Raw genomic sequence first — 14,074 nt, forward strand, 5'->3', positions numbered from 1 at the left:
TTTGGAACAATTTCTACAAATAATACCCCCTTCCGCATGCTCATGGGTAAAACGGCACCCTGCTGAAACCCTAGCTTTAGCGGTCCGACTCGTGGAGAACTTCCTTGGGGCTGAGCAGCAGGTGAGTGTCCTGGACCCGACTCCACCGGCACTTGCGGACGCCCAAAGAGGGAGGTCGGATCAATGGGGAACCTACGGCCCGTCCATACGCAACCGCCAAGTCCAACGGAAGGAGCAGTCGTTCCAGCAAGGACGGAGTCCAAAGGCTGGTCAGTGCCGAGACCCTCATCTCCTTCCGGATGTCGGCTTGTCACAAAATGAGAGGAACTTCCGAGGACGTCGCCCACAGGACCCACCAGATGCCTGGTCTCCAGTAACCGGTCCAGCGGAGCGCTATCCACAGCCCCCTCCTGTGAGGGAACCCTCTCCATGTTCCGCCTGCGGAGAACAAGGCCACCGGTATGTGGACTGTCCACAGATGAATTGCTCATTCAGCAGAACTGTCTCCTCGGCTTTTACTGGGGAAAATTACAAGCCCTGACTACTTCCAGCCCTGATTGGGGGAAAAACTGTTCAGGCCCTTGTAGATTCGGGCTCTGGGAAAACTCTGGTCCTCCAGGAACTGTTACCGCCTAACGTGTGTTCTTTTGACTCCCCATGGAGCATAGAATGTATACACGGCGATGTAAAACGCTATCCGACGGCCAAAATCCAGCTACAGGTAAAAGGTCAGGAGGCTTACCTCGAAGTAGGAGTCGCTCCTTGGCTCCCTGCCCCCGTTGTGCTCGGTAGGGACTGGCCTTTCTTTTTGGACCTAATGGCTCCAGTCTTTCACGAGGAGCCTCCTTCTAGGGCTCAGGAGAAACCTGGCAAACTGTTCCCCTTCTCGGCAGACCTTTTTCCCAGTAGACACCGGGTTCAAAAGACTCGGAAGCAAAGACGCTTGGACAAACAGGACTGGTTGCAGAAATCTGGGTTTCAAGGTGACCATTCATCAGAGGTCACAAGTGATGGCTGGGGATGGCCAAAGGGAGGGGGATATGGGCCCTGGAGATTTACCAGACCTGTACCTCCCTGACTTTCGCCAGAAGCAAAGGGAAGACCCTGTCCTTGCTAGACAGTATGACAAGGTGGTGAAAATTGATGAACAGATTTTAGATGCACAGGGGGTGATAGTATTCCCCCATTTTGAGTTATCAAAGGATATCCTATATAGGGTGAATAGGCAGACACAAACAGGGGAGGTCACCAGACAGATATTGGTTCCCAAGGCATTTGTTAAATCTGTGTTCACTCTAGCCCATACTGTCCCTTGGGGTGGTCACCTGGGCAGGGATAAAACATTGGACCGTATTTCATCCCGATTCTATTGGCCAGGGATGCATAGTGATATTGCTAAGCTATGTGCAGCATGTCCGGAGTGCCAGCTAACTAGTCCAAAAGGACAAAAACCAGCCCCTTTGGTTCCTCTACCCTTGGTGTCAGTTCCCTTTGATAGGATTGGGGTAGACTTAGTAGGACCTCTAGAACCTTCTGCGAAAGGACACAGGTTTATCCTTGTAATAGTTGACCATGCAACAAGGTATCCTGAGGCGTTCCCCCTGAGAACAGCAATGGCGAAGCAAGTAGCCAACAAGTTGTTGGAACTGTTCTCACGGGTTGGACTTCCCCAGGTTAAGTTGACAGACCAAGGTACAAATTTCATGGTTAAACTGATGCAGGATGTCTTAAAGTTACTAGAGGTCAAGTCTGTTCGGACATCGGTCTACCATCCACAGATTGACGGATTGGTGGAAAGATTTAACCGAACTCTAAAAGGGATGCTGAGGAAATTTGTAGATTCAGAGAAGAGAGCCTGGGATGAACTTCTCCCTTTTCTGCTGTTTGCAGTGCGGGAAGTTCCCCAGGCCTCTACTGGATTCTCTCCATTCGAATTGCTCTATGGCCGCCAACCCCGGGGTATCCTAGACCTCCTAAAGGAGTCCTTGGAGGAACAGCAGTCCCCTTCTAAGAATACCCTGCAATATGTACTAGACCTTAGGAAGCACCTAGATGTGGTCGGCCATTTTGCCAGGGAGAATCTTAGATCAGCCCAGGACAGTCAGGAGAGACATTACAATCAGAATGCTGGCATGAGAGTGTATCACCCAGGAGACCAGGTGATGTTATTATTACCCAGTTGCGAGAGTAAACTCCTGGCCAAATGGCAGGGCAGTTCGAAGTACTCCGCCGTACGGGTGATGTGGATTACGAGATCGCTCAACCAGGGTCCAGGAAGGGTAAACAAATTTACCATGTGAACTTGCTGAAACCCTGGAAGATGCAGCGGTCTCTATTCATCCACCCGGTGGAGGAGGAAACGGACTTGGGTCCTCAGCCTCCACGGGAGAACATCGTGAGTGACGATAAAATCCCAATGGGTAAACAGTTGTCCTCAGAACAAAAAGGGGACTTGTTAGCAATAATTACACAATTCCATGATGTTTTTTCTGACTTACCAGGACAAACTAACTTAATTTCCCATGCAATCGAGACAACACCTGGGGTAAAAGTACGTTCCCATCCTTATAGGTTGCCTGAAAGTCGTAGGGCTCTGGTAGAGAAGGAGGTACAAGAAATGTTACACTTAGGAGTGATTGAGGAATCATGCAGTGAGTGGTGTAGTCCACTAATTATGGTCCCTAAACCCGATGGGAAGGTAAAATTTTGTGTGGACCTCCGAAAGGTCAATGCGGTATCCAAGTTTGACGCATATCCGATGCCAAGGGTGGACGAATTAATTGACGCCCTTGGTAACGTGGAATATATATCCACACTGGGCTTGACAAAAGGATACTGGCAAATACCCTTAGAGGAAAAGTCCAAATGCAAAACAGCCTTTGCCACTCCCATGGGTTTATACCAGTTTGTGACAATGCCAATTGGACTGCATGGAGCCCCAGCCACATTTCAGAGACTCATGGATAAGGTACTGAGGCCCATAGGAATTATGCCGCAGCCTACCTAGATGACATTGTCATTTATAGTAAACACTGGCGGGCCCATCTAAATTGGCTGAAAGCGGTCCTCAAATCTATAAGAGAGGCAGGGCTCACAGCCAACCCTAAGAAATGGGCTCTGGGTAAGGTGGAAACCAAATACTTAGGGTATGCAGTGGGAGGTGGAAAAGTAAGGCCACTAGCCGACAAGGTAGTTGCCCTGAAAGAAGTTCCGACCCCCCAAACAAAAACACAGGTACACTCTCTGCTAGGTTTAGCAGGGTACTACCGGCGGTTCATCCCCAACTATTCGGAAGTGGCAGCCCCTTTAACGGACCTCACAAAAAAGTGTGCCCCTACACAAGTGGTGTGGTCAAGGGATTGTCAGAGAGCCTTTGAGGACATAAAAAGGTGTCTATCAGAGGGTCCCATCCTTAGAAGCCCAGATTTCAAACGCCCTTTTATAGTGGAAACATATGCATCAGAGATAGGGCTTGGGGCAGTGTTGACACAACAGTTTGAGGGAGTTGAACATCCTATCCTTTTCCGGAGTAGGAAATTGTTCCCAAGGGAAAAAAACTACTCAGTGATTGAGAAAGAGTGCCTCGCAGTAAAGAGGGCGATCGAGGCTTTGAGGCATTACCTGGCAGGAGTCCATTTTACTTTGGTGACGGATCATGCTCCACAGAAGTGGTTAAATAGTATGAAGATTCCAATGCTAGATTGACTAGGTGGTATATGGCCCTCCAACCCATCTCATTTGAGATTCAGCATAGGCCGGGAAAAGAGAACGCAAATGCTGACTTCTTTTCCAGAGAAGGGGTGGATGGTCAGGCTTCAGCCGTGCGTAGCCCCAGCCACACACTAACAGGGGAGGAATGTGACAGGGTAAATAAAAGCCACCAGCTATATGCCTGGAAAACCTATGTCTAGTCTGCAGTGCAGCACTGACTAGGTTAACTTCAGCTGGGAATCTCAGGACAATTCGTTGGAACCCAGCTGCCTAATCAAGGTGTGTTAAAACCCAGGCTGTAGACACATGGAAGCTGGCTGTTGAGGAGAGAGGAGGAAGCTACTGAAGAGATTACTGCTTTAAGGTCTGTTAACAAAGTAGATGAATAATGAACTGTCTGTCTCCTGCATAGAAAAGGGTAACTGCCTGATTTATACACTGTCTGCTAAAGAGAAACTGTTTTGTTTTGTCTGCTGAAGAAAAGCCATTTTTCTTTTGTTGCTGATGAAAAGCTATTTTTGTTTTGTGTGCTGTATATCTTTTAAGGCTAAATAAATAAGCCTTGTCAAGAAACCTGCGTGTGTAGTTGCATGTACCCTGCAACAATATATAATATATATAGTGGGTAGATGACACAAACCCTCCATAGCAAAGCATATAGCAAATAGAAATATTACTGTATGCTCTTTTGCATGTCTTAGACAGGTCTGCAACCCCACCTTTCACCATTATCACCCAACACCCAGCACTTCCACTGCAGCAAGGGATTCTGGGAAATGACATGCAAATGAGCACACAGTGCCACCTTTTGCTGCAAACCCGTAAACATGGCCTATAGGGAACTATATATATATATATATATATATATATATATATATATATATATATATATATATATATATATCTGCAAAAAACAAGAAAAAACAGGTGCACTCCTAGTGTATTAAAGTATAAAAATAATTTATAGGACTGAAACATCTAAACAACGCACTCACAAACAGAGTTCAATATAAAGCATGTATGAGATATACTCAATCGCCAGAGAGCTGTGAGGATCCACGCCAAACGTTCCGTTGGTAACAAGGTGGCGCCTCTGCTTTATCCAGTGGTTCAACAGGATGTGTGGGTAATCTGGAGGCCGGATGGTGTCATCACTCTGTGTCCCACAGAAAGACTTCCCCCAGCAACAACTCCTTCTGTTGTTACTTCTCACCACAGGAACTTACAGACAATCACAGTTCAATGAAAAATTGGCAGTCCATTCACCGCTCTCAACAGCCACAAATTGGCTCTCTGTTCGTGGGTAATAAAATCAGCTGCTACACTCGCCGCTCTAGGAAACGCCCTACGCGTTTCGTCACACGCAACAAACTGATTACTGTATATACAATATGTAGGGTAAAAACAAAATCCCCATTAAAAAGTGATAATCAGGTGCTATTGAGATGTGGGACAAAGTACTAATTATATTTTAGTACAGTGTAAACATTATTAAGAGGTATTGCTTGAGATTCCTGTCTGTGTTGCTAGCGGAGTCATATTGACCTTGTTACACTTAGACATAATTTGGCAGCAGCATCTACGACTATCCCCGAGAATAAGGAACATTGTGCAACAGTACTGAAATTATCACTGTGTTGTTTAACAACCTCATTGACTCTTCTGCCTAATTCTAGTTCCAAATGTTGACTAGTGCATTATTAAATATACAACACATTTAGATTGGACATATGATGCTCCCAATAGACAATTAATATATAATATCAGGGTGCAACCTACTACTAACCCTTTATCATTTTGAGTGCTGGCACCCATACTTTCCTGGAACCAGGGTCACGAATGATGTATGAATAGTTCCAGTAGGCTTAACTCATGCCTTCCCTCTTTCAAAGCACAACAAGTCCTTTAGTCTTTCTTAGTTTTATTGAGGAAAAATCACAGGAAGAAAGGTACTTGCATATGTAGTGTAGGTAGAGAGTGCTTCTCTGTCTGAAGTGCAGTGTATCAAGGATGAGGCAGTGTAAAACAGAAAGGCCTTACTGGGGTAAATAGCAGACAGGTACTCACTCAGAGTCCAGGGTGAAAAGGAAGTGAGGAGCAAGGGTCACACTAGAAGGGAAGTGAGACTATACTACTGTAACTGTCAGCAAGGACAGGGGGGTAGTAATAGTCCACTCTCAGCTAGGAGAATAGGAGATTGCAGGCAACCAACACAGGCTGTGTAAACAACATGTAAAAATAATGTTGCCTATTCACATGAGGCTAGCTGCTGGGACAGGGAAAATAGCAGGCAGCTGAACTAGGGAGAAATGAATCCCATGAGCTGCAAAGGGAGACAGAGAATATGGAATCTGGTTCCAGGAAACATACCTACTATGCTGTATGCCTGGTCTGATGATTTAATTGTATTATAATTCTTCTCACTGTGTATATATTCTCTTTGCCTATATTTTATTTCATAGAATATTAAAAGTTGAGAATATACAACCTTATTATTACATTGGGTCTGATTGCATATTGGGTGGAGTCTTTTTCTCTATTTTGCAATTATCTCAGTATTACTCATTCCCCTTCTTTCACCTTCCCTGAATAACGTGGGCTATAGCAAGAGTTAACGCTGTGTTCTCTACTACTGTTTACAACACTGAAACTGGAACGTGCTTACACTACCTTCAAATATAACTATGGGCCCTGGTCCAAGTCAAGAGTTTTCCCCCACACACTTTCTTTCAGCCTTCCAAAGTGCACATTTCTTAGGTTGGCGGTAAGCTCTGTCCCTTTCAAATACCTTAGGACTGCTTTTAGCCTGTTTAGATGGGCCTGCCAGTGCTTACTATAAATGATGATGTCGTCTATGTAGGCTGCGGCATAATCCCTATGAGGTCTTAGAACCATATCTATGAGTTTATGGAATGTGGCCGGTGTTCCATGCAGGCCAAATGGCATCATCACGAACTGGTATAAACCCATGGGGGTTGTGAATGCAGTTTTACATTCAGAGCCCTTCTCTAAAGGTATTTAGAATTATCCTTTTGTGAGGTCAAGCGTAGATATAAATTCTGCCATACCAAGGGAGTCAATCAATTCGTCCACCAATGGCATCGGATACGCATCAAACCTGGATGCTGCATTTACCATTCAAACGTCCACACAAAACCTTACCTTACCATCTGGTTTAGGGACCATGACTACTTGATTACACCACTCTGCATGATTCCTCGATCACGCCCAGATTTAGCAGTTCTTTTAGCTCCTTCTCTACAAGAACGTTGTGGCTTTCAGGCAACCTGTAATGACGGGACCGTACTTTCACACGTAGTTCTGTCTCTATCATATGCAAAACTAAATCTGTCAGCCGTGGGAGATCAGAAAAAACATCCCCGAAACCTCTAACAAGTCCCTTCTTTGTCCAGAGGTTAACTGACTTCCCATAGAGATTTGGTTGCCATCAAAGGCGCTCCTGTGTGGAGGCTATGGGTCCAGATCTGTTTCCCCTTCCACAGGGTGAATGAACAGTGATCTCTGCACCTTCCAGGGTTTCAGTAAGTTTACATGGTAAATCTGTTTACCCTTCCTGGACCCTGGTTGAGAGATTTCATAATTCACCTTTCCCATGTGTCGGATTACTTCAAATAGGCCCTGCCATTTGGCTAGGAGTTTACTCTCACAAGAAGGTACTGTAAGAGCAACATCTCTTGATTGCCAGGTTGCAACACCTCTTGATTATCTTGCGCTTGTCTGAGATTCTCCCTTGCAAAATGGCCAACCATGTCTGGTCGGTTCCTAAGGTCTAATACATATTGAAAAGTATTGTTAAAAGGTGACTGCTGTTCCTCCCAGGACACCATTAGGAGTTCTAGGATACCCCGTGGTTGCTCAAATGGGGAGAACCCCATGGTGGCTTGGGGAACTTCCCACACTGTAAACAGCAGAAAGGGGAGAAGTTGATCCCAAACTCTCATATTTCCATAACATACTCTTTAGAGTTCGGTTAAACCTCTCTACCAATCCATCAGTCTGTGGATGGTAGAACAATGTCCGAACTCACTTGACCTCTAGTAATTTTAAGGCATACTGCATCAGTTTAGCCATAAAATTCATCCCATGAGCTGTTATCATTATCTGGGATGCCTGACCCATGAGAACAGCTCTAACAACATGTTTGCTACCTGCTTTGCAGTTGGTGTCCTCAGGCTAAACGCACCACAGTATCTTGTGGCATAGTCGACTAACACCAGAATAAACCTGTGTCCCTTCGCAGAGTGTTCTAGATGTCCTACCAGGTCTACCCCAATCCTTTCAAAGGGGACAAAGACCAAGGGTAGTGGAACCAAGGGTGCTGGCTTTTGTCCCTTCTGGCTGGTCAGCTGGCATTCAGGACATGGCTCAAGTCGTTTTGTGATATCATCAGGCACCCCTGTCCAGAAGAAGTGTGAAAAAATGTGGTTAATGGTTTTGTCTATACCGAAGTAGTCCCTCATGGGAGAGTATGGTCCAGGGTGAACACTGCTAGAACAATCACCTAAGGGACCAACATGTGTCCAGTGACCTCACCTGTGTGTGTATTCTTGTTCACCCTATAGAGACTATCATTCAAAAATAGCCAATGAGCAATTCAGGGTCCCCTCATGTCTCTCTCTCTGCTCTATCTCTTTCTCCTCTCTCTCTCTCTGCTCTCACTTTTCGCTCTCTCTGCTCTCACATTTTGCTCTCTCTCTGCTCTCACATTTTGCTCTCTCTCTGCTCTCTCTGCTCTCACATTTTGCTCTCTCTCTCTGCTCTCCTCTCTCTCTTTCCCTCATGTCTTTCTTTTCCCTCTTATGTATTTCTCTCTTGTACTTCATTTTATCTTGGTGTCTCTTCCTTCCTGTAACCTTTCCCTTTCTTGTCTGTTTTTACCCCTGTGCTTTAACCCCTCCCCTCCCTCTCACCTTTCCCAGTCCATCTTTAAGGCCTGGGACCCGCTGCGCCCGGGGGCGCGGGCGGCTGCACGGGCTTTCCCCACCAGCAGGGGAATCCTCCCGAGCCGCTACGGGATACAAGAGAATTGTAATCCCTAGCATTGACGCATCACGTGGTGTGGCTGTGAGCCAATGAGGAGGGGAGGCTTCGGGAGGAGGAGAGTGGGGAGGAGAGTGGGGAGGAGTGTGGAGGGAAAGCAGCGTGAGTGCCTGTCTGTGTGTGTGTCTGAGTGCCTATCTGTGTTTGTGTATGTGTGTGCCTGAATGCGTGAGTGTCTGCCTGTGTTTGTGTGTGTGTGTGTGTGTGTGTGTGTGTGTGTATGTGTGTGTGTGTGTGTGTGTGTGCATGAGTGTCAGCTGCAGCCCGAGCCGGGGGGGAGGGGGATTTTGACACATTAAAACAGACAAAACTTACAGTCCAAAATGACACTGCCAGCTCAGAAAATTGCCTTCTTTTGAAAGTACCTATAAGCATATTTACAACGGGTGAAGCAACCATTGTTTGGAATCAGCTGCTTTTGAGAAGGGGGCGGGGCTATCGCGGGTCCCTCCGCTTAAACCAAGGCCCCTCGGAGCGGGGCCTTAGCCTTAGGCTGCAGCTCCTGCTCCCTCTCCACGCTGCACTACTTGAGCCCCCCCCCCCTGACTTAGGCCCTGCCCACATATGGAGGCTCTGCAGAGGAAGGAATTTCCCCTCTGTCCTCCCTACTGCATCTCAGGGCCCCATCCCCTGGCCCAGGCTCCACCCACCTGCAGAGGAATGGATTTCCCTCTATGCTTTCTGCCCGCTTCAGGGAATTAATGTGCGGGCAGGAGCCGAAAGGGGGGGAGAGCGGGCCCCCAAGAGCACGGGTCCCCGGGCTTTGTACAGACTATAGCTATGCCCCTAGTGCAATTCCTACTTGTAACCTAGCCACCCGACCCTTTACCTGTAGCAGGATGTTGGCAGTCGGGTACCATTTTGTATCACCATGTATACATTCTAGGCTCCACAGGGAGTCATAATAAAGCATTTCAGGCGATAGAAGATCCCGGAAGACAAAGGTTTTTTCCAGAGCCCGAATCTACAAGGTCCTAGACTGACTTACCGCCAATAAGGACTGTAAGGAACTACGGTTTGCAGCTTTCTCTGGGTGACACTGTGGCGATGGTGCTGCAGAAGGAGCAATTTATCTGTGGCACTTCATAAGACGGTGTCTATGCTTCCCACAGGAGGAACATGGAGATGGCTCTCTCACAGTGGGTTGATGTGAATACTCCTCAGCTGAACTGCAGACTGGAGACCAAAACCCAGCAGTGTCTTGTGTGCGACATCCTCCGAAGTCCTCTCTTTGTTAGAGGTAACATATTGGTTTTCTTTGAGCCCAGTTAGTACAAAGACTCTCTTTGTTTTCAGAGATGATTTGAACCTGGGAAAAAGCAAAAGCCAAGAGGTAGCAGCACCGTGCACTAATTATATGTTCTCAAGCTACAGTATGGCACGTGTATTCCTCTCACTACACATGTTGTAATATACTGGATGGTGCAATAATCCAAGGACAGGTTGAAAACAACAGACTAGTTTGTTAAACACGTTCTGACTAGTCTGTTAAACACGTTCTGACTTGAGTCCCACGGAAGAATATGCTGAAATTAGCAAAAAATCTTAACTAGGTTTATTATATGAGTGGATTTTTAATTAATTGTTTTGGTTATCAACCAATTCTGTACTTGTGTTACTGTATATAAATTGGGACAGTCAAAATGATCTGTTCTACTGTTGTGCACCGTATGCCTTTTTAACATGTGTTACTTAATGGGGAGATGATTTGTAGTAATACCATTCAGGGGACCAAGATAGATGAAATTATAGGGGCAACTCGGCTTTTTGTGGTGCAGGAAAATCTCTTAAATTGCGCATTTGTGCGCCTATGCACTAACCTGATATCTCTCACCGTCAAAAAGAGATTATTTTTTTCTCTCATGATCCACAGAAATAGACTGCAGTAGATGTACAGATGTGAATAGTATATACTGAAAAAACCTGGAGTGAGCCCTAAAAAGACTCTGAGTAGGGTTTTTTCAGAATTCAGTTGCTATACTGTATATCAAATCAAAAATGCATTTGATGCAGCACAAATATTTAATTACATAGGTTCACAAGATTAATTATTTTCGCAATATGGTTATTATATATAATATGTCACGAATAATTTATATTTACTAATACTAGTTTTAAATAATAAAAAGAAACATAATTCTGTTTGAATTTAAATTGTATTAATCAGTTATTCAAAATTATAGGATGCATCAAAAATAATTTAAAACCATAAATAATCCATCATATGTATGAAGTATTCCTACAAATAAATAATTCGTAATATGTATGCAGTCTTCCTATATAGGACAACCATTTTTTGAGGGTTCGTTTTACTGTTTCAGTACTAAAATTGTGACCCACACACAAATCTCTTCTTCAAACATACTCTAAGTGGTTAAAGTGGAATGACCGACTGACTGCGTCAACTAGGATCCCCTGAGGAAGCTGTATAGCCAGCGAAATACATAGGGGTATTGGCCAGAGATTCAGGAACACAGAAGCCAGCACCAGGATCCAACCCTGGACGTGATGTAGTCTAATCCGGTAAAGGAGAGCGCAAACCCGACGGAGGACACCGAGAGCTGATCGGATACCTGTGTTGTCTCCAACAGCATTGTGAAAGGACAGATCAATTGTCCCTTAGAGTATCTCTATAAGCTTCAAAGGATATCCATTTGTGAGTGCTCCTATTCTGTTTTTATTCTGCATTAGTAAAACTGTTTTGCACTATACAGTATAGTGTATGTCCTCTTCATTTTCTGAGGCCTCTGTGATGTCTACATAGAACCAGAGGTCTACTGATTAATACCAGAAGGCTTAATTATCACCTATACTTGTGAGTGCATCAGCAACTTCCTTACAGTCACTTTTTTTTTGTACTAGACGCATTGCTATATTGTGTTTTCTTTTTCTTTTGACATATACCCTGAGATAATTTGTGTTCCTATTGAGCTTTTTGGAACAGTTTGTGGGACATTTGGGAAGTCCCTTTTATGGAGCAGCACTTCCAGGATGGGTTGTATAACTAGATAGCAATTACTCACTATTTGTTTAAAACGTTTATTCCCTGTTTTGTGCTGTGTGGAGTGATTTGCGCTTAAATGTTTGTTTCCCATTCTAGAGTCACATGGGCCGACTGGGATTTGACAGATGGTCACACAAATACATTAAGTTAAAACTGTTTTTCTATAGTGCCTAGAGATCAAATGTACAGTACTATAATCAAATAGTAAACAGTGATTATTATTCTGCTTTTAATGTTATTTTAAATATCCATGATGAGTTCAAATTGATAAAATAATTTTCCTATTAGTTCCTTATGGATCAGGCAGAAACGTAAGTTTTATTCCTGTTTGACTAAAAAGTGCACAGCTGTTTCTTATTTACAGCTTGCTCAAAGTATTTAGAATTATTTCACATTTGTTAGTTTACAATTGCTTAATTTTGCCTATAAAGTGGTCTTCTTACAAAAGACTTGCACGCAAAAGTTGTAGTTCCATAAATCTGATATTGACACGTTTCATTTTGACAAGACTAACAAAAGGTATATACGTCTCTCTCCAGTCATGTTGCTTAAGGTTTTTGGGCTCATTCTGTAAGCTGTGATAGTGCAGATAATGTGTATGGACTTTAAACATCTGCGCTATTACACTTTACAGAATATGCCCCTTAATATCTCATTCACACATTTCTTTAATATCACAGTTGTCATAAAAAATGTTTTAGAGATGGGGAAAAACCGGTTGAGTGTAATCAGCCCCTACCAGAAACATAAGCAGAACACTAGGACAAGTGCCCATCTCTAGATATTTCCCACCATATAAAACACACTCCACACGCAAAAAAAACCAAAGTGGACTAGTAGATATGTATAATGAACAAATATTAAAATATAACTTTTATTGTTCTTAGATGTAGAAGAATCAGGTGAAATAGATCAATTCTATTTTCAACGATTCCGGTGAATCAAAAGATATTGGTGTAGCCCTGCTTCCTAGCGAACGCAGGCCACTACCATATGCTGTATTACCTATAGGCTCACAGGGCCCGAGCCTCTGCCATGGAGAGCCTGGGGTACACGCAATATCTAGAACTTGGAGCAGTGCCTCCACCTGCGACAGCTTCCGCCCGAGGGGAAGTAGGTCTTCGCTGGACTTATATACAACACACCCACACACAGCGATATCCTTTAACCAATTAACTTTACTTGCATATACCATAGGGATTATACCAACAGGTGTCCCTCCCTAGAGGAGACACTATACTCGACGTCTCGTGAATGCTCACCCTCCCTTCTCCCTTCACCGGGTGATCCCACCTCGTGTTCAGTTCCCCTTGGGAATAGTTCCCCCACCCTCAAGTGAGTCAATGGATGTGTATGAGTGTGACTGCGCAGCCACTGTGTCCTGAATGAAGGATGGTACCGTTGGTGCACTTTTAGAATTACCTGCCGGGCACTCCAGTACCCGGTGTGGCTACAATCTTCACAAAGGATCAGCGAGGTGTAGATGACGTCAACCGTCGGTGTCTAGGGCGATCCCACCCAGACACGCTGCGGCACGATAGCGGGGTCTGCGCCTAGACCTCCCGCCAACTTAGAACTGTCCCAGCGGTAATAATATGGCAATAAGGGAACCGGAACCTGACTATGGCCAGTCCCTAGCTCTGCTTGTCTCTACGGGGACTCAGGGCCTAACTGGGCCTGCGGCATGCGGCCTACGTAGGGGGCGGTCTGCCTCCCCACACCGAAGCTCCTTCTCCTCTCCGACCAACTCTGAACACTCGTGCGCGCAACCACTTCCTTTTCCTCCTGGTTTCGAACCTTGTGGTGAAGGAAATTTAAACTAAAAGCATGTGATCAGCGCTCAAACCTAAAAACCTATACCTAAATATTAGCTAAAATAACCAGGTGCTCTATAAAAATAAAAATAAAAATAGTAAAGGGTCCCCTATAGGGAAAACCTTAATTATAATTCCTCACAACCTGTTATGGCAGGTTTGGGAATGGCTGCCTCACTTCTTCAGAGTCACGAAACGCGCGTAGGGTGGAGCTTGCTGTACGTGCTGCGACGTGCAGACCCTGTGGAAGGAAAGGAGGTTGATTGACGGGGAACGTCATCAGAGGTGGGAGTAGGCGCTCCGAGTCGCGGCCACGAAACGGGGAATCACGCCGGCTCCTGCCTCCTCCTGCAATCACTCGGCATCCTTACATGTGAAGCGGACGGCACGTTGTAGGACACGCATAGGGCATTCTGGCATGTGAGTGCATGTTTTTATGCCTGTCTTTTTTAATAATAAATGTTATAGTGTTACACTATTGGTG

Source organism: Ascaphus truei, chromosome 6 (genome assembly GCF_040206685.1).
Source record: "Ascaphus truei isolate aAscTru1 chromosome 6, aAscTru1.hap1, whole genome shotgun sequence".
NCBI classification, from domain to species: Eukaryota; Metazoa; Chordata; class Amphibia; order Anura; family Ascaphidae; genus Ascaphus; species Ascaphus truei.